Genomic DNA, 22,283 nt, shown 5'->3' on the forward strand with positions numbered 1-22,283 from the left:
AAAAAAAATGCGTTTTCATTTTTTTCCACATTTTCCAAAAACTTCTGGAAAAAAATAAACCATTCAAAAGACTCATTATGCCTCATAGATTATACGTTGGGGTGTTAGCTTTCCAAAATGGGGTCATTTTGTGAGTGTTTCCATTGTCCTGGTGCTCCAGGGCCTTCAAAAGTGTAATAGGTGGTTGAGAAATGTGATGTGTAATTTATGCTCCTAGAACACCTGATGGTGCTCCATGCATGTTGGGCCTCTGTATGTGGCCAGGCAGTGAAAAAGTCCCACACATGTGGTATCGTAATACTCAGGAGGAGTAGCAGAATGTATTTTGGGGTGTCATTTTTGCTATCTAAATGCTATGTGTTGGAAATATCTTATAAACGGACAACTTTGTGTAAAAAAATATGCGTTTTCATTTTTTTCCACATTTTCCAAAAACTTCTGGAAAAAAATAAACCATTCAAAAGACTCATTATGCCTCATAGATTATATGTTGGGGTATTAGCTTTCCAAAATGGGGTCATTTTGTGGGTGTTTCCATTGTCCTGGTGCTCCAGGGCCTTCAAAAGTGTAATAGGTGGTTGAGAAATGTGATGTGTAATTTATGCTCCTAGAACACCTGATGGTGCTCCATGCATGTTGGGCCTCTGTATGTGGCCAGGCAGTGAAAAAGTCACACACATGTGGTATCGTAATACTCAGGAGGACTAGCAGAATGTATTTTGGGGTGTCATTTGTGGTATACACATGCCATGTGAGAGAAATAAGCTATTACAATGACAATTTTGTGGGAAAAAAAAAAACTTTTTTTGGAAAGAATTGTGGGAAAAAAATACAACTTCAAATAACTCACCATGCCTCTAACTAAATACATTGAAATGTCTACTTTCCAAAAAGGGGTTATTTGGGGGGCATTTGTACTTTCCTGGCTTGTTAGGGTCTCAGGAAATGCGATAGGCCTCAGTACTTCAGATGTGATCATTTTTTTATGATTTGCACCATAGCTTGTAGACTCTAAAACTTTCACACAGACCAAATAATTTCCACAATTTTTTGGTTATTTTTACCAAAGATATGTAGCAGTATAAATTGTGGCCAAAATTTATGAAGAAAAATTACGAATTTGCAAAATTTTATCGCAGAAATTAGGAAAAATGTGTTTTTTTTCAAAATTTTCGGTATTTTTTCATTTATAGCGCAAAAAATAAAAAACCCAGAGGTGATCAAATACCACCAAAAAAAAGCTCTATTTGTATGAAAAAAAGGACAAAAAAATCATTTGGGTACAGTGTTGCATGACTGAGTAATTGTCATTCAAAGTGTGAGAGCACTGAAAGCTGAAAATTGGTCTGGATAGGAGGGGGGTTTAAGTGCCTAGTAAGCAAGTGGTTAAAGCATGTTATACATCACAGTGCTTGTGCTGTGTAATTTGGCCCCCTGTATCACCTGAAATACCTGACTGATCCTGCCTGGTTCTACTCTCCCCTCTGTAAACTGACCACAGTTTATCATAGCTGCTAAGCCCTGACACTGTGGTCAGTTTATGTGCCTCTGTAATCCGCAGCTCTCCTCTGTCCTCTCCCTCCTCCCTCCCTGCTTGTCAGCTCCCCGATTTTACCCTCCTGATGATAGAATAACTGTGTAAAGTCTCTCCAATCCCTTCTGTTAGATAAAGCTATGTTCCCGGGTGTGTATGATTTTTTCTTTTTAAATCCGCTGTGTACCTTATTCCATAGCACCAATTGGCGCTCACGTGATCGCCCAGCTCCTCTCCTTTGCTCCCGGCTGACGTCAGCGGGAGTTTTCAGCCCCTCCTACTGTAGCTGTCAACCTGGGAAAGGAGAGAGTAGGGCGGTCACCTGGGTGTCGAACGGTGCTATGAAATAAGGTACACATCGCCTTTTTTTTTTTTTTTTAAATCACACACACTGGGGAACATAGCAATATCTAACAGAGGGGATTGGAGAGACTTTACAAGTGGCTTTACAACCACTTTAATATTTTGGCCTCAAAAAGCAATAAATCATACACTCCTAAGAGACTGTGGGCTCTTGGGAGCTTTTAGTTTCTTAAAGTATCCAAAAGGGATACCACTTTAATAGGGACATGAGATTTGGGGCTGATAGTGTTGCAGCCCCAGGGTTCATTCATGTACCACCATCCAGTGTGCATAACCACTTTCAATGATTAAAGATTCTGAGGTCAACATCTGGCCTAGAATGCTACCTTTTCCCAAACATGCAACCAAAATAAGTAGATACAAACATACATACTGTTCTGTACATACATACATATATAAATACATAAATGATACACACTTCTTTTTCAGGCAGATGTTACCTACCAATGATGATTTTGCTGCATACAGCGCACCATAAATTGTCCAAAGCTCTAATCAGCTGACAAGTAGATTGAAATCGAATACCGTCTTTCAACAATAGTTACTTTACCCTTTTGAAATCCTTCTCATGTACTTTTGCTTATGCAACAACTTTCGTTCATCCAGAAGTAGAGCCCATGGCTTTTAGAGCCCTTTCACACTGGGGTGGGGGGGCGGCGGCGGCGGTAAAACGCCACTATTATTAGCGGCGTTTTACCGTTGGTATGCGGCCGCTAGCGGGGCGGTTTTACCCCCCGCTAGCGGCCGAGAAAGGGTTAAATACCACCGCAAAGTGCCTCTGCAGAGGCGCTTTGCCGGCGGTATAGCCGCGCCGTCCCATTGATTTCAATGGGCAGGAGCGGTAAAGGAGCGGTATACACACCGCTCCTTCACCGCTCCGAAGATGCTGCTGGCAGGACTTTTTTTACCGTCCTGCCAGCGCATCGCTCCAGAAATGCAAGCAGCGGCACTTTCGGGTCGGTTTGCAGGCGCTATTATTAGCGCAATAGCGCCTGCAAACCGCCCCAGTGTGAAAGGGCTCTTACTGTTGTGTTCACTTTTACTGACCTCTGGTTTCATTTTATTTTACAATTTGGAAAAGCTCTCAGAATGGCCATCAAGAATCAGACATTTGTCACTAAAATTATTCTTTTGGGATTTTCTTTGGCTCCATCTATAAACACTGTACTGTGTATCTTAATTCTTGCAATCTACATAGTCAGACCCCTTTCACACTGGGGCGTTTTTCAGGCGCTTAAAAGAAGAAGCCTCATCTGCAATACCAATGTGAAAGCCCGAGTGCTTTCACACTGAGACCCCTTTCACACTGGGGCGTTTTTCAGGCGCTTTAATGTTAAAAAAAAGCGCCTGTAAAGCACCTGAAAGAAGCCTCATCTGCAATCCCAATGTGAAAGCCCGAGTGCTTTCACACTGGGGCGCTGCGCTGGCAGGGCGTCAAAAAAAGTCCTGCAAGCAGCTTCTTTGCAGCGCTTTCATGTTTTTGCCACCGGGCTGGGTGCGCTGATGGCCCGAGCCCTTTCACACTGCTAGCGCCCAAAAAACGCCTGAAAAACGCCCCAATGTGAAAGGGGTCTTAAGCGGTGCTTTACCAGCGTTTTTCGGGCACTGGCAGTGTGAAAGGGCTTGAGCTTTCACATTGGGATTGCAGATGAGGCTTCTTTCAGGCGCTTTACCGGCGCTTTTTTTAACACTAAAGCGCCTAAAAAATGCCTGAAAAACGCCACAGTGTGAAAGGGGTCTCACTATCGTTGGAAATGGTCTTAATAATAATATCTATCATTTTGACCAACTCTCACTTCCATGCCCCAATGTACTACTTCCTGTGTATGCTTTCTGTATTTGACTTGAGCTACTCATTCACTGCTGTGCTTCAGTTGTTGGCGGATCTTTTCTCATCTGAAAGGATAATCCCAATAAGTGTTTGTGTCATTCAGATCTATGCCATTCTGCTTCTAGAGAGATGTCAATTTCTCCTCTTGGCCATCATGGTTTATGATCACTATGTCGCCATTTGTAGACCTCTACTTTATCATGTTTTTATGCGCTGGAGTATTTGTTACATTATTTTCTTATTAAGTTTTATGATGTGCATTTTTCCATCAATTTTCACACCAGTTGTCCTATGTGGCAATCAGATCAACCATTCCATGTGTGAGATTTTAGCCACTCTTGTGTTGACAATATTTCCTCCAACGAAGTTGTGATCTTTTCCATCAGCTTTTTGTCTCTTTTCCTTCCTTTTGTGCTCATCATCATATCTTATGCTTGTATTTTATCCTTGGTATTAAACATCCAATCTGCAGGAAGGTCCAAAGCCTTTTCTACTTGCTCCTCCCATCTAGCTGTGGTGGGGTTATACTTTGGGACAGTGATGTTCATGTACTTTGGCCCATCATCTCATTACTCCATGGACCAGGAGAAATAGAGCTCCATATTTTATGTGATTGTATCACTCATGTTGAACCCTCTGATCTACAGCCTCAATAACAGGAAGGTTAAAGAAACCTTTCGTAAAATGCTTTCAAAAATAAACGTTGCTTATTCAACCCATTAGATGTTTTCTCAGGGACTTAACCAAGAATTTTGCCTCTATGTATCTCATGATGGCTCACCGTGCTGAGCCACCTGAAATCATATATAGTTCTGTATGATCTTTGTGTCAACCACAATGCTACTTGGTTTCTTCTTGCTGAATTATGTAGCTTTATCCCAAGTTAGGTCCCATCAGATAATTGTGCCTATACCAATATCTTCAGAAATTAAGCAAAGCAGCCGCACACTGATGATGTATCAATCATTAAAGCTCTATTTTGGCATAGACTTTAGCCTTAGTCCCCACCTAAAGACCTCTTATCTCTACGACTAAGCCTTGAGTGGTGAAACACATTAGAGTGGGAGGTCTTTGGTTGTGGGCTAAGGCTAACGTCTATGCTGGAATAAAGCTTCGATCACATGTCAAGTATGGCTGCTTTGCTTTTTCTCTGGAGTGCTTTGGCATAAGGATGGCTCCCTTGCAATAGGCAGTCAACCCGAGATATCAAGGGGTTTGCGGTGAGTGGAGGATATTTGTGTTTGGCTGTTTGGCTAAACTGTGCTTTTCTGCACCTACCTTCTTTGCAATGAACAGTTTCTTTATTCAAATGTATCTACACTCCTGCCTAACTCACATCTGGACTAACACAAATGTCTCCCAGATACACATGGCAATTAAAGCCCATCTGAACATTCAGTTTAAATCAGCAAAATATGAATGCAACCTTGGAACAGTGTTACTGATTGCTTATACAGTGACCATCAATGTAATAAGCAATTAAAAGAGAATTTAAAAAAAAAAGAAATTCTTGATAACTCTCACAGAGTAGTATAGTGTCACTGCTCTGGTGACAATATGTAAAAGAAAAAAAAAATTTTATATATATATATATATATATATATATATATATATATATATATATGTACCAGTCCACCAGGCCCGGACTGGGACAAAAAATAGGCCTGGGCATTTTAGACTGAGCAGCCAATTTTCCCATGGGTTGGCGGGGGGGTGGGGGTCTGTCGGTCCTCCACGCTGTAATGTGCAGGAACACTGATATAAATATAAAGGGGACTGCACTGTAATGATTACAGTGCCCCTTTACAGTATATTACAGTGTCCCTGCAATCATGCCCCCCCCCCATTTTACTCTCTACTCACTGTGCAGATCTCCAGCTCCTCCCGCCCCCTGCTTCCTTACATCAGAGTCCGCACAGCCCCCTTACATCAGAGTCCGCACAGCCCCCTTACATCAGAGTCCTCACAGCCCCCTTACATCAGAGTCCCCACAGCCCCCTTACATCAGAGTCCGCACAGCCCCCTTACATCAGAGTCCGCACAGCCCCCTTACATCAGAGTCCGCATAGTCTCCTTACATCAGAGTCCACACAGCCCCCTTACATCAGAGTCCGCACAGTCCCCTTACATCAGAGTCCGCACAGTCCCCTTACATCAAAGTCCGCACAGTCCCCTTACATCAGAGTCCGCACAGTCCCCTTACATCAGAGTCCGCACAGCCCCCTTACATCAGAGTCCGCACTGAGCCCCCTTACATCAGATTCCGCACTGAGCCCCTTTACATCAGAGTCCGCACTGAGCCCCTTTGCATCAGAGTCCGCACAGAGGTTTCTTACATCAGATTCCGCACTGAGCCCCCTTACATCTGAGTCCGCACTCAGCCCCCTTACATCAGAGTCCGCACTGAGCCCCTTTACATCAGAGTCCGCACTGAGCCCCCTTACATCAGATTCCGCACTGAGCCCCTTTACATCAGAGTCCACACTGAGCCCCTTTACATCAGAGTTCGCACTGAGCCCCTTTACTTTAGAGCCTACACTGAGCCCTCTTACATCAGATTCCGCACTGAGCCCCTTTACATCAGAGTCCGCACTGAGCCCCTTTACATCAGAGTCCGCACAGAGGTGTCTTACATCAGATTCCGCACTGAGCCTCCTTACATCAGAGTCTGCACTGAGCCCCCTTACATCAGAGTCCACACTGAGCCCCCACTTACTGTAAGGGGGAGCTCTGTGGACTCTAATGTAAAGGGGAACACTGATTTAAGGGGGTCTCTGCTCACCAAAGTCCCCCTCTTGTATCAGAGTCCACAGAACACATAGTTTTATATACACATTGGAAGGCAGAAAGGAGGGTGAGCTTACTTACCCCAGGATGAGGCTCCGGAGCAGGCTGCCTGCAGCTTTTAAATCTTCCTTCCTTCACCCCAGGGATGTGTGGGTGGGGCAGACGCAGGGGGTGTGGGCGGGGCAGATGCAGGGGGTGTGGGCGGGGCAGACACAGGGGGTATGGGCGGAGCAGATAGAGTAGAGGAGAAGCAGTGGAACTGTCAGCGTTGGCTGAGCTGTGTGTGAGAGAGACACACAGCTCAGCCGCTCAGCCAATCAGCCACTATTGTAGTTGCGCCGGAGCCCAGAGATGAGACACAGGCACGGCCGCATAGCGGTGGGTGAGCGGCGGCCGTGGCCTGTGTTAACCCTGTCCAGGCCGCGGGTGCCGCTTACCTCCCGCTGTGCGGCCTGGTCATCAACAGGCTATGGAGCTGTAGGTCCAAGCCCACCGGGCAAATGCCCGGTCTGCCCTATGGCCAGTCCGGGCCTGCAGTGCACAGTGTAGGCACCCTGGCACTGCCTTTCTATTGCAGACCCTGTCTCAATCTGCAGGGGTGCTTGGACAGGAACTGTGCAAGAGGCCACACTTCTCATCTCAGGCTCCGTAGATAGAAACAATAGAAGCAAAATGTATTAACATGTGTGAGGCTTGGTGCTGCCCTAGACACTGGACAATGAGTGTCATTATAGTGCATACAGCCTTTGGGGTTGATTCACTTAAAGTGGTGTTCCGGCCGAAATTATAGTTTTTAAATAAAAATACCCCTATAATACACAAGCTTAATGTATTCTAGTAAAGTTAGTCTGTAAACTAAGGTCTGTTTTGTTAGTTTATAGCAGTAGTTTGTTATTTTATAAACTTACAGTAGGCCGTGGCCATCTTAAGTCTGGGCATCTGAAGCCAGACTGTATTTCTTCCTGGATCTCATCCTTGCAGATCTCACACATGCTCAGTGCAGCACAAGCAGTGTAATAGGTTTCAGGTCAGGTTTCCATAGCAACGGCAGTGTCAGAGGAAGTTGCCGCCCCTTCCCAGAAGGCATTGCAAACAGGAAATGATGCGATGGGCCGCGGCCAGGGAGGAGGAAGTGAAAAATGAATATAGCAGATATACAGTAGGTGCTGAGAAAAAAAATTTTAAAATATCCAATTTGTTTACAGTGCGCAGTTTAGTGAGGGATGCTGAAGAGTTGTAAAAGTGGGTGGAACTCCACTTTAAGGCCAATAGGCTGTTCAATTTTTATTTTCTTTGCATGTGATTGGATATTTTTTACAAAGTGAAATGTCACCACATTCGCTAAGCTCTGGGGAAAATATCCTTGCAAAGTGAACACCCTATTTGATTTTAGGAGATCAACCCCATTGTCTGAAACATCATTCAACTGTAGAGTGGAGTGGAGTTAATCCCTTATAATGTCCATTTTTTCGTTTTCTGTATACCTTTACCAGCAACATAAGCCGTCCTCAAGGTCATTAACCTAATTTAAGTATGGACAAAAAAAAAAATCACAAATGTAATAAATATTCTGTTGTTGAAATAATCATATTGTATTTTTAAAACTATAATTAATCTCCAGAGCCGGGTAATGATCAAATCATCTGTATAAAAAAGGTTTATATTGAGGTCTGCCGTGGCATGGGAGGGAGGGAGTAGGAGATCCATTACTCTGGATATCTTTTATTTGTTGTTAGGTTTGTGATTATTATTTAACATTCAGCAATGTAATAAGCCAGATTTGTTTCCAGATGCAAATGCTAGGTCAGCTGATTATCATTTACAGGCATACTGGTATATGTATGTATTTAGCTTATTTTTATTGAACAGTTTTAAATTCTTTATTTTACATTTTCAATCGATTGAAATAATAAGTCATTTTATATTGTCACACCTAATAGCATAGTTGTCATATCCTGATTTGCTTTTACAGACTTGAGGCCTAGAAAGGAAAAAGAGTGACTTCATGGTGGAAAAGCTGCCTGCAAGATACTGAAAGTCATGGACTGGCCACCTACCACTGCTACTTTTTGACATTTAACCCATTTCTATCATTTATAAATGTTCTGGTGTTCAAGGGGTTAAAGCTTGCTTCTTATTTTTGGATCAGATAAAGGGCTGAGGTAAAAGTGATCCAAGTGGCAATAGAGCCAACTGATCACGTTTTAAGGAGCTCTACAAGTCCGCCCTCACACCTGCAGCCAGCATCCGTGGTCGTTTCTGGGCTCTCCTGTTCCTCCTGGGAGCCTCGTACCACAGTAAACTAGTAAGCTACTCTAATACTAAGAGTTAGGCAGGCCATACATGGGTCGAATTTCGAAAGAATTTTCTTTCGAAAATCTTATTAAGAATTTTCGTTCGTATTTCGCACCATTAGTGAGCTGCAGCAATAGCCGATTTTCGTGTGGCCATCCAATTTGAGTAATCGGACATGTTGGCAATTTTTTTAAAAACGAACAATTTTCTAATCAGAGAATTGTGTGAGAATTGTGCGAGAAATGTAATCGAAAAAGAAATGCGCATGTGCAAGAAAAGAAAATTCCCAGAAAGAAAAGAAGATTCCCAGCCACGAAAATTCTTTTCTGTTGCAACATGAGGTGAAATTGAAGGCTTGGTTGGCCGAATTTCGAAATCAATGGTGGCAACATTGGATCACAAGAGGAACAAATTTTCTGATTTTCAAAAGAAAATTCTTTCGAAATTCGACCATGTATGGCCAGCCTAAGAGGAGATCAGGGAACATCCATTCCCCAATCCCACTGCAATTAATGAACCCAAAAGCAATGTGTATGACATCACTTCCGGGTTCAGGGTTGTCATTGTCTCAGACTACTATAGTTGGAAAAACAGCTAATCAAGCATGATCTGTGATTGATTATCTGCAGTGGAGGTCAGGGGAGTGTTCAGGGGTCTAATAGACCCCCGATTTTTCCATAAAAAAGGCATTTACCTGCCAATGCTATCACATTGGAGGCTTGTTAACCCACTTATGCTAGCAATAAAGTTAAATAAAAAAAACTTTGAAAAAAATTAAATTACAATAAAAATAATAATGAAAAAAAATGAAAAGCACCGTCATCACCCCTGTACAGACCTCAATGCAAGTGTGCATGTGCACACCTGTATGTAAATCTAAGTTACACCACACATGTGGGGTATTCTAGGGCCATAATTCATGGTTAACTCTAAAATGACAATCTATGAAGGCTTTTAAAGTGTCTCCTATGGAGAATTTTAGGTACCATTGTTTTTTGCAATTTCACAGGTGGGTGCAATTTGACATGTTTGACATCTACTTGATGTAACTCCATCCTTTCTATTTTACTAAAAGTTTGGATAATATATTTTCTTTGTTTGCCCTAATATTTATTTCAGTGTATTTTTTTTCTGAAAAGGTGCGTTTATTAAATAGCTGCACAAATTCTCCACTTTCAGAAAATATATCGTTGTTTTGGGGTTTAATGTAATTTCTTGCACAAAATGCAGATTTTAGCATATATACACAAAATTTAAAAACTTACCTGGGAGACAAGTGGTTAAAGCAGATATTAACCTGAAATGGAAGACAATTGTGGTAGTTTGCTAAAACACGTTAAACCACATTATCACATATAAAATAATGTTTCCACCTAGTTTTTCGATTCATCATTTTCATCTGTGCTGCTAATTTCCTCCAGTCATTCCCAGCACTTCCTGTGTACAGGCTGATGATTTGGCATGTGCATTGTGGACACCTGTGGTTTGGTATCATATATACAGAATTGGTGGTGGAATAGATTATTGTCAATATAGAAACAAAGTTATCTGGGGCAGCATACCATGTAATCAATTAAGAATTGCTTAAATAAAGGTGACTTCCCATTGTATGCCACTGGAGAACCATTCATAATCAAACAAAATTGAAAACATAGTTGGGAAGCTTTAATAAAACTGGAGCATTCAAAATCTGGTGCAGCTCTGCATAGAGAACAATCAGCGTCCAGCTTTTATTCCCAAAGCTTAAATGAAAAAAATTAGAAAAAAAAGTTAGAAGCTGATTGGTTACTATGCATAGTTGCACCAGATTCTACGTGCACCAGTTTTAGTAAATCTCCCCCCTATTGACTTAGGTCTACGCATTTCACAGTTACCACCATTTCCTCGGCACTGGTTTTTCAACACTGAAGTAGTAGTAAATAAGTCCTCTATAATTGAGAAAAAATATTAATTGATATAGAAAAAAAGGGAAAAAAAGGAAAAATGAAAATGAGTTAATATATACATGTACAAGTTATCAAATGCCGTCCAAACAAACATGGAGAAGTAAAAACACACTCACCTCAGAAGATGGCACAGACATTTTGGACCTGTGTCATCTTCTGGATGTAGGATCCAAAGTGTCTGTGCCATCTTCTGGATGTAGGGTCTAAAGTGTCTGTGCCATCTTCTGTAGGGTGTAGGATTCGAAGTGTCCGTGCAATCTTCTGGTTGAAGGATCCAAAGTGGCTGTATAATCTTGTGGGTGTAGGATCCAAGGTGACTGTGCCATCTTCTGGATGCAAAATCCAAAGTGTCTGTGCCATCTTCTGGCTGAAGCATCCAAAGTATCTGTGCAATCATCTGGATGTAGGATCCAAAGTGTCTGTGCAATCTTCTGACTGTAGGATCCAAAGTGTCTGTGCAATCTTTTGAATGTTGGATCCGAAGTGTCTGTATAATCTTCTAGATGTAGGATCCAAAGTGTATGTGCAATCTTCTGGATGTTGGATCTAAAGTGTCTGTGCCATCTTCTGGATGTAGGGTCCAAACTATCTGTGCAATCTTCTGGCTGTAGGATTCAAAGTGTCTGTGCCAACTTCTGGATGTAGGGTCTAAAGTGTCTGCACCATCTTCTGGATGTAGGGTCCAAAGTGTCTGCGCCATCTTCTGGATGTAGGGTCCAAAGTGTCTGTGCAATCTTCTGGGTGTAGGATCCAAGTTGTCTGTGCCATATTCTGGATGTAGGATCCAAGTTGTCTGTGCCATATTCTGGATGTAGGATTCAATGTGTCTGTTCCATCTTCTGGCTGTAGGTTTCAAGGTGTTTGTGCCAACTTCTGGATATAGGATTTAAAGTGTCTGTGCAGTCTTCTGGATGTAGGATCCAAAGTGTCTGTTTAATCTTCTGAATGTAGGATCCAAAGTGTATGTGCAATCTTCTGGATGTTAGATCTGAAGTGTCTGTGTCATCTTCTGGTTGAAGGATGCAAAGTGTCTGTGCCATCTTCTGGATATAGGATTCAAAGTGACTGTGCCATCTTCTGAATGTAGGGTCCAAAGTGTCTGTGTCATCTTCTGGGCGTAGGATGCAAGCTGTCTGTGTCATCTTTTGGACATAGGCGTCAAACTGTCTGTGCCATCTTCTGAATGCAGGATCCAAAGTGTCTGTGCCATCTTCTGGATGCAGGATCCAAAGCGTCTGTGCCATCTTCTGGATGCAGGATTCAAAGTATCTGTGCCTTCTTCTGTATGTAGGAGCCAAAGTGTCTGTGCAATCTTCTGGGTGTGGGATCCACGGTGTCTGTGTATCTTCTGAAGTGAGTGTTTTTTTTTTATTCCTCATGTTATCTTTGGGCAGCATTTAATAGTTTTGAATGTTTATTTTCATAATTTAAAGCCTTTCTGGATTTATTTTTTCAGTCAATGTTGGCATTATTTCATCTCTGTGATTGTTACAACCTTGTAAAATTCTTCATGGATGAAACTGACTGTGGACAAGATCTGTAGGGACACCATATTGTATCCCATTAGAACATTCTGCCATAATGTGTCTCATTATAATGTTCTCATGGTTCTTTGAATTCCTAAGCGCTCTGGATAATTTATAATATTGGAATGCCATTATTTATATTTTATGCTACCTCAGTGTGTCTGTCTACATGTCATATTATTTTTTTTATTTTATTTTTGTAAATGGTCTTTCAGAGACCAAAATTGACCTGACAAGTCTTAAAAACCTTAAAAATTTATAGGAACCCAAAATTCCTCAGTTGCACTTATTATAAACGTACAGCTATTCAGTTACCAAATATGTTTATTGTCACTCCTGTGTTTGATCTATCCAGAATAATACAGTCAACAGAAGACTTATTATTATTCATTCTTGTATTATTGTTATTATTATAAAAGATGTATATAGCGCCAAGAGTTTGTGCAGCGCTTTAGAAAATAAAGGGAGACATTGCAGTTATAATACAATTCAAAACAAGAGTTTAGGGAACCCTGTGCATGAGAGCTTACAATCAAAATCTGAAATGTGTACCATGTTACGCATTGAAATCAGAGACCAGTGTAGAAATGGACATTTAACTTGTTTATAACTTTATTAAAAAAAATTAAATAAACTTTTTTTAAGCTACCTTATTGATAATAAAATTCCACTGTCCACAATACAACAGCTGAACCCTAGTACAGTAGTACCTACATTAACTGCTGCAAGTAAAGAGAATTAACTGATCGATCGTCTGCAGCAACAACAGTGTCATATTTCATGTACTGGCAGAGAGTGAAGGTCACATTTCACCTTGAATGTTATGCACAGGTCACCATATTTAATGACCATATTGATGTCATCTAAAGAAATATTTTGATGGTGAAAAAAGTAAATGTCAGACTTCAGGATAAAAACAGCCAGTTTGTGCTCTGGAAATTGAAAGGACCAAGAAGAATATCCAACTTTATTTTTATGATAAGACAACATTTACAAATAAACTTTTCAATTTTTTTTTAATTAGACAACATTTACAAATAGGCTTTTGATAATTTTTTTACTTTTGAAAGGAAATAATGAAGACAACATCATTTTACATTATTTGGCACCTATTTCCACTATTTCCATTTTCATTTTTTGAAAATCACATTGGGGATATTTATAAAAATAATCAATTTAGTATTTTTACCTGTTTTTTTTTTATTATTTCTATTTTACATTTTTACTTACGGTACTTGCCGCTTTTTTGTGATATTCTATTAAAATTAGCTTTATTTATAAACCTACCAATCTGTGTTTCCCTCTTCTGTGAAATGAGATGAATGCAATTTTTTTTGTTTGGTCTTTGGAGTTGTTCTTGTAAAGATAATAGAAAATAACAGGTTAGTATACGCTAAAAAATCTAAGTAGCAAATTTCAGTTTACCTCTCCATATAATAAGCTCCATTTTCAGGTTTTATATACATATATACACTATATTACCAAAAGTATTGGGACATCTGCCTTTACACGCACATGAACTTTAATGGCACCCCAGTCTAAGTCCGTAGGGTTCAATATCGAGTTGGCCCACCCTTTCCGGCTATAACAGCTTTAACTCTTCTGGGAAGGTTGTCCACAAGGTTTAGGAGTGTGTCTATGGGAATGTTTGACCATTCTTCCAGAAGCGCATTTGTGAGGTCAGGCACTGATGTGGATGAGAGGGCCTGGCTCACAGGCTTCGCTCTACTTCATCCCAAAGGTGTTCTGTTTGGTTGAGGTCAGGACTCTGTGCATGCCAGTCAAGTTCCTCCACCCTAAACACACTCATCCATGTCTTTGGACCTTGCTTTGTGTACTGGTGCGCAGTCATGTTGGAACATATATGAGCCATCTCCAAACTGTTCCCACAAAGTTGGGAGCATGAAATTGTCCAAAATGTCTTGGTATACGGATGCCTTAAGAGTTCCCTTCACTGGAACTAAGGGGCCAAGTACAACCCCTGAAAAACAAGTCAACACCATAATCGTCCCTTCATCAAATGATTTGGACCAGTGCACAAAACAAGGTTCATAAAGACATGGATGAGCAAGTTTGGGGCAGATGAACTTGACTGGCCTGCACAGAGCCCTGACCTCAACCTGATTTATCAGGTTGAGGTCTCAACCTGATTTATCAGGTTGAGGTCAGGACTCTGCGCAGGCCAGTCAAGTTCATCCCAAAGTGGAACACCTTTGGGATGAATTAGAGCAGAGTCTGCGAGCCAGGCCTTCTTGTTCAACATCAGTGCCTGACCTCATAAATGCGCTTCAGGAAGAATAGTCAAACATTCCCATAGACACACTCCTAAACCTTGTGGACAGCCTTCCCAGAAGAGTTACAGTACCTGACCGCGAGAATGTGTTTCCAGCGCGATCCCATCTGGTTTTTCCTTTCCCGATGAGCGACAAGCATTGCTGATAGGTGTCTGGTATGAATCATGAGGTCACATGATGTCACAGTCCCGGGGCATGATGGGACTGTGACGTCATAAGGGGGTCACCGGGTGACATCACCCGATGACCACGCCCCATGCCTATATAAGTCGCTGCGCACCTCGCACACATCATTACAGTGGGAGAGAGCGTCGTGTCAACATTGGAAGAAGAGAAGAGGGAACGAGACGATGGAGAAGACCGAGCCATCGCTAGCAAAACAGCGGCAAAAGAGCAGAAGATAGCGGAGGAGCCCGGCAGAAGAACCAGGCACCGGGAGAAGAGGCCGGAGAGAGGGAGAAGAACCGGACACAGGGAGAAGAGGCCGGACACCGGGAGAAGAACCGGACACCGGGAGAAGAGGCCGGAGAGCGCGGAGAAGTCGGAAGAAGACCCCCGAAGTCGAAAGAAGACCCCCAGAGCTGCCTAATAAATTACTTTAAAAACCTGTGTAGTGTGTTTTTTTATTGACACTTTTTACCCCCAGTTGAATGGGTAGGGGTATGATGCACCCCATACTCATTCACATAGAGTGGGTGGCCAGGATCTGGGGACCCCCTCATTAAAGGGAGCTACCAGATTCTGATAAGCCCTCCGCCCGCAGACCCCGACAACCAATGGCCAGGGTTGTCGGGAAGAGGCCCTTGTCCTCATCAAAATGGGAACAAGGTGCTTTGGTGTGAGGGGGCCCACAGGGCGCCCCCCTGCCCCAAAGTGCCCACCCCCCCATGTTGAGGGCATGCGGCCTGGTATGGTTCAGGAGGGGGGCGCTCGCTCGTCCCTACCCCCTTTCCTGACCGGCCGGGCTGCGTGCTTGGATAAGGGTCTGGTATGGATTTTGGGGGGACCCCAACGCCGTTTTGTTTGGCTTAGGGGGTTCCCCTTAAAATCCATACCAGACCCAAGGGCCTGGTATGCCCCGGGAGGGGAACCCATGCCGATTTTTTATTTAAAATTTGGCGCAGCATTCCCCCTCATGAATCATACCAGACACCTGTCAGCAATGCTTGTCGCTCATCGGGAAAGGAAAAAAACAGTTTTCCTTTCCCGATGAGCGAGTCAGCTGGGCGCTGGCTCCCACGACGGGGCTCAAAGGTGTCAAATCTCACCGATGACAGCGGCGAAATTGACACATTATCAAGGTCACCTACTGTAAAGCTGTTAAACAGATATAGGTACAGATACAGAAATAAGGTTCTATGCTGAACAACTGCTGGGATAAAGCCACATACAAAATAAATTGCTTTTAGTGAATTTCTACAGGTCTGAGTTACATTAGAAGGGAAGTAGAGCAAACAATTGCACTACTGTGCTACCAAGCCAGAAACACAGATTGGCTATCTGCATTACTTTATGCATTTATAAATAAACAAGGCTTTTAATATTCATATATGTATAAGCTTGTTGACACTAAAGGGGATATAAACCCTTAGCCCCGGTTCACACTGGGACGACTTGTCAGGCGACCTAGTCGCCTGACAAGTAGCGTCCCGTTCTGTGCAATGGAACCTTTCTAATCGGAGAGACGCAAGTCGCTCCGACTTAGAAAAAGGTTCCTGTACAACTTTGGGGGTGACTTGCATTGACTTCTATACAGAAGTCGTCTTGCAAGTCGCCGCTGAGTCGTGTCCTGAGTCGCCTGAGGCAGTCGCGCTGTAAGTCGTGCTGCCTCAGTGTGAACCGACCCTAACTGTGTATTATAAACAAATGAAATGTTTTATAAATATTGTTTTTGACTTTTTTTACCCCTTATTTGCATTTCAATACTGCTAATCTCCTGCAATTTCCTTGCAGTCACTTCCTGCCTACATGCACTCTAGCGATGGCTGCATGGCATTTTTTAAGATGGGTTTGTCACCCTATAACAGACAGTGCTTGAACAAGGACCTTCATGACATTTTTATTGGAATTATTTCAAAGAAATCTGCAAATTCTAAAATATTGAAATTATCATTTGAAAGTACATTAATAAAAATGTTAAAAAGAATAAAGAATTCTGATAAGGATTCCAGACAATGGACAACAAAACAATAATCACAGAAATCATTTTGTTGGGATTCAGTAAAGATCTGAGGATAAACACTTTATTATTTATTTTATTTTCCGCTATCTATTTCGTGACTGTTTTTGGAAATGCTCTCATCATAGGTATAATTCTGCATAACCATCACTTGCACATCCCCATGTACTATTTCCTTTGTATGCTTTCTCTCTTTGACTTGAGTTACTCGTCCACTGCTGTGCCCCGGTTATTGTCAGACCTCTTTTCTTCCAAGAGGGCCATCTCGAACGGAGCTTGTACCATTCAGATCTTTGTTATCCTGCTTCTAGAGGGATGTGAGTGTCTTCTCCTGGCCATCATGGCTTATGACCGTTACGTGGCCATTTGCCAACCTCTCCATTATCCCATTCTCATGCGTTGGAGTATTTGTTACAAACTGACTGCCATGATATTTATATCAAGCTTTATGATGTGTATTTTTCCATCAATTTTTATGCGGATTACTCTTTGCTACAACCAGGTCAATCATTTCATGTGTGAGGTTCTAGCAGTCCTAAAATTGGCTTGTGGGAATACGTTGTCTAATGAAATTGTCATCTTCTGCATCAGTTTTATTACTCTTCTCCTCCCCTTTGTCCTTATTATAATATCATATATTTGCATTTTGTCATCTGTATTAAAGATTAAGTCTGCAGGAAGAGCTAAAGCCTTTTCCACGTGTTCCTCCCATCTAGCAGTGGTGGGACTATACTTTGGGACAGTGATGCTCATGTACTTTGGCCCATCATCTCAGTACTCCACTGATCAGGAGAAATACAGTTCCATATTTTATGTGATTGTGTCACCCATGCTGAACCCTATCATCTACAGCCTCAACAACAAGGAAGTTAAAGATACAGTTAGAAAACTGCTGCCTACACGTATTGTTACTCAAACAAGCACTCGCTAAAAGCTGGACTTACGGTAACATGAACTGACACATTTTTAAGAACTTTACAAAAAATGCCAAAGTATTCATGCTTGTCCCTCCCCTGAGGATCTTATTGTAAGGCGCAACACTAGCACAGGCTCTATAACCATTATTGCACTAGAGTAGCCACCTTTCAAGGATGCTATATATGTGTGTACTGGTACTTAAGTTTTCCCAGGAATACATTTAGTCAGTTAACAACCTAGGCAAGATGCTTAGATGCTTGTAGCTTTACATAGTTAGAGGATAGATCATCAATCTAGAAACTAAATGGTACAGCGATACTGAGTTCAATAGTTCACAGGGAAGGATTAATAAACTATCTGGTCAAAAATCAGTCAGGTGTAGATTGTTCCAATGCAAGTTATGGGCACCTAGTTGGAGAATTGCCAGGAGCAGGGTTATATATCTATCAATATATATATATATATATATATATATATATATATATATATATATATATATATATATATATATATATGTGCCTTGAAAAAGTATATTTTCCACATTTTGTCATGTTACAACCAAAAACGTAAATATATTTTATGGGGATTTTATGTGGTAGACCAACACAAAGTGGCTCATAATTGTGAAGTGGAAGAAAAATGATAAAATATTTTCAATATTTTTTACAAATAAATATCTGAAAAGCATGGCGTGCATTTGTATTCAGCCCCCTTTACTCTGATACCCCTAACTAAAATCTAGTGGAACCAATTGCCTTCAGAAGTCACCAAATTAGTAAATTGAGTGCACCTGTGTGTAATTTAATCTGTAATTTAAATACAGCTGTTCTGTGAAGCCCTCAGAGGTTTGTTAGAACCGTAGTGAACAAACAGCATCATGAAGGCCAAGGAACACACCAGACAGGTCAGGGATAAAGTAGAGAAGTTTAAAGCAGGTGTAGGTTATAAAAAAATATCTCAAGCTTTGAACATCTCACAGAGCAATTTTCAATCCATCATCTGAAAATGTAAAGAGTATGGCACAACTGCAAACCTACCAAGACATGGCCGTCCACCTAAACTGACAGGCCGGGCAAGAAGAGCATTAATCAGAGAAACAGCCAAGAGGCCCATGATAACACTGGAGGAGCTACAGAGATCCACAGCTCAGGTGGGAGCATCTGTCCACAGGACAACTATTAGTCGTGCATTCCACAGATCTGGCCTTTACAGAAGAGTGGCAAGAAGAAAGCCATTGTTGAAAGAAAGCCATAAGTAGTCCCGTTTGCATTTTGCCAGAACCCATGTGGGGGACACAGCAAACATGTGGAAGAAGGTGCTCTGGTCAGATGAGACCAAAATGTTACTTTTTGGCCTAAAAGCAAAACGCTATGTGTGGTAAAAAACTAACACTGCACATCACCCTGAACACACCATCCCCACCAAGAAACATGGTGGTGGCAGCATCATGTTGTGGGGATGCTTTTCTTCAGCAGGGATAGGGAAACTGGTCAGAGTTGATGGAAAGATGGATGGAGCCAAGTACAGGGCAATCTTAAAATCAGACCTGTTAAAGTCTGCGAAAGACTTGAGACTGGGTCGGAGGTTCATCTTCCAGCAGGACAAGGACCCTAAACATACAGCCAGATCACTGTTCCAGAAGCCAGTCCATCATCTCAGTGCATTCCGCAGAAGGTAGAATCGACTCTTCAGGAAGTTCCTCCAGATTTGTGAGCGGTACCTGCCAACAAATCCATTACCAGTCACTAGCATACTCCACAGGACACTGTATACAGACGCCTTATCCCTGGATTAACCTAAGGATTACTACTGGTCAGTCTCAGCTGCTTTGCCTTGACTGCATATCACTGTGCCACATTTAGAAGTCTTATTTCTTTGAGCTCCAACTGCCGGTGAAGATAACCGCAAGGCCTTGCATTTTTGAACACTGCTATTCTATCTCTTTTTAAAGAGACACACCACTAGTACCTATATTACTTCATGTCTCAATAGGATTAAAGGTATTATGGGTTTCCCCTTTAGCAGTGGTATTATATACAGCAATCAGTAGCCCTTTTTTAAGCACTTCAGCCCCGGAAGATTTTACCCCCTTCCTGACCAGAGCATTTTTTGCGATTCGGCACTGCATCGCTTTAGCTGACGACGTTGTACCCAAACAACATTGACGTACTTTTTTTCCCACAAATTTTGGTAGTATTTGATCACCTCTGCTGTTTTAATTTTTTGCGCTATAAACAAAATAACAGTGACAATTTTGAAACAAAAGCAATATTTTTTACTTTTTGCTATAATAAATATCCCCCAAAAATATATAAAAAAAACAAATTTTTTCCTCAGTTTAGGCCGATATGTATTCTACATATTTTTGGTAAAATAAAATTACAATATGCATATATTGATTGGTTTGCACAAAAGTTATAGCGTCTACAAATAGGGGATAGTTTTATGGTATTTTTATTTATTTTTTTTTTTTTAGTAATGACGGCGATCTACGATTTTTATTGTGTCTGCGACATTATGGCGGACACATCGGACACTTTTGACACTATTTTGGGACCATTGTCATTTATACAACGATCAGTGCTATAAAAATGCACTGATTACTGTGTAAATGACACTGGCAGGGAAGGGGTTAAACAGTAGGGGGCGATCAAGGGGTTAAGTGTGTCCTAGGGACTGATTCTAACTGTGGGGGGATGGGCTTCCACTGACATGACAGTGATCACTGCTCCTGATGACAGGGAGCAGTAGATCTTTGTCATGTCACAAGGCAGAACGGGGAAATGCGGCAAATTTAAAGGGAAGTACAGGTACGCCCATTTGCCTACCTGTGCCATTCTGCCGACGTACATCTGTGTGACCCTGATCAAAAGTTTACATACCCTGGTGATTTTGGCCTGATAACATGCACACAAGTTGACACAAAGGGGTTTGAATGGCTATAAAAGGTAACCATCCTCACCAGTGTTCAAACTCTAATCAAGAAGTGGAGAATGAGGGGTTCTGTTGAAACAAAACCACGGTCAGGCAGACCAACTAAAATTTCAGCCACAACTGCCAGGAAAATTGTTTGGAAAGCAAAGAAAAACCCATAAATAACTTCAGGTGAAATACAAGACTTTCTGAAAACATGTGGTGTGGCTGTTTCAAGATGCACAATAAGGAGGCACTTGAAGAAAGATGGGCTGCATGTCGCCAGAAGAAAGCCATTTCTACGCAACTGCCACAAAGTATCCTGCTTACAAACAGCACAGAGACAAGTCTCAAACCTTCTGGCACAAAGTTATTTGGAGTGATGACACCAAAATTGAGCTTTTTGCCCACAAGCATAAATGCTTCATTTGGAGAGGAGTCAACAAGGTATATGATGAAAGGTACACCATTCCTACTGTGAAACACGGAGGTGGATCACTGACGTTTTGGGGATGTGTGAGTTACAAAGGCACAGGAAATTTGGTCAAAATTGATGGTAAGATGAATGCAGTATGTTATCAAAAAATACTGGAGGAACATTTGCATTCATCAGCCAGGAAGCTGCGCATGGGACGTACTTGGACATTCCAACATGACAATGATCCAAAACACAAGGCCAAGTCGACCCGTCAATGGCAACAGCAGAATAAAGTGAAGGTTTTGGAGTGGCCATCTCAGTCTCCTGACCTCAATATCATTGAGCCACTTTGGGGAGATCTCAAACATGCAGTTCATGTAAGACAGCCCAAGAATTTACAGGAACTGGAGGCTTTTTGCCAAGAGGAATGGGCAGCTTTACCAACTGAGAAGATAAAGAGCCTCAACCACAAATACCACAAAAGACTTTAAGCTGCCATTGATTTTAAAGGGGGCAATACACAGTATTAAGAACTGGGGTATGTAAAATTTTGATCAGGGTCATTTGGGTAGTTTATGTTGCCATTATGATTTAAAAAGACTAAACACAATTGATTGATAATAAATGGTTTCAGCCAAACACTAACCATGAGTGAAAGAAAAGTTTTTGTGTTATCACTCATATTCTCTGAAAAATGGCCAAGAAATCATAAATTCTGAAAGGTTACGTAAAATTATGATCACAACTGTATATATATATATATACACTTTGAGGTATTCATTACCTCTCATCAGGGATTTTGAGAGAATATAGGTGCAAGTACTCAAGCCCTGTATAGTACAGGGGTCAGGAGTGTAGAACACACAGGGCTCGGGAGTGTGAAACACACAGAGTGCAGGGCTTAGGAGTGCACAACACACAGGTTAGAGGGCTCTGAAGTGTATATTGCGTATCATGCAGGGCTCAGGAGTGTGTAACACACAGAGGGTGTTGCTCAGAGTGCACATCGCATAGAACCCAGGGCTCAGACATGCATAACGCACAAGGTAGAGGGCTCAGAAGTGTGGATCATCTATTACATATGCTCAGGAGTGTGTTTCACATAGAGTGCAGGGCACAGGAATGCATATCAAGCAGGGCCTGGGAGTGTGTATCACACAGAGTGCAGACCTCAAGAAGACATAACACACAGAGTGTGTAGCTCCCAGAGTGCAGGGATCAGAATTGCAGGGGTGCCTAACACACAGGTTGCAGGAGTCAGGTCAGAGACATACAAAAT

Source organism: Aquarana catesbeiana, linkage group LG04 (genome assembly GCF_042186555.1).
Source record: "Aquarana catesbeiana isolate 2022-GZ linkage group LG04, ASM4218655v1, whole genome shotgun sequence".
Classification (NCBI taxonomy): domain Eukaryota; kingdom Metazoa; phylum Chordata; class Amphibia; order Anura; family Ranidae; genus Aquarana; species Aquarana catesbeiana.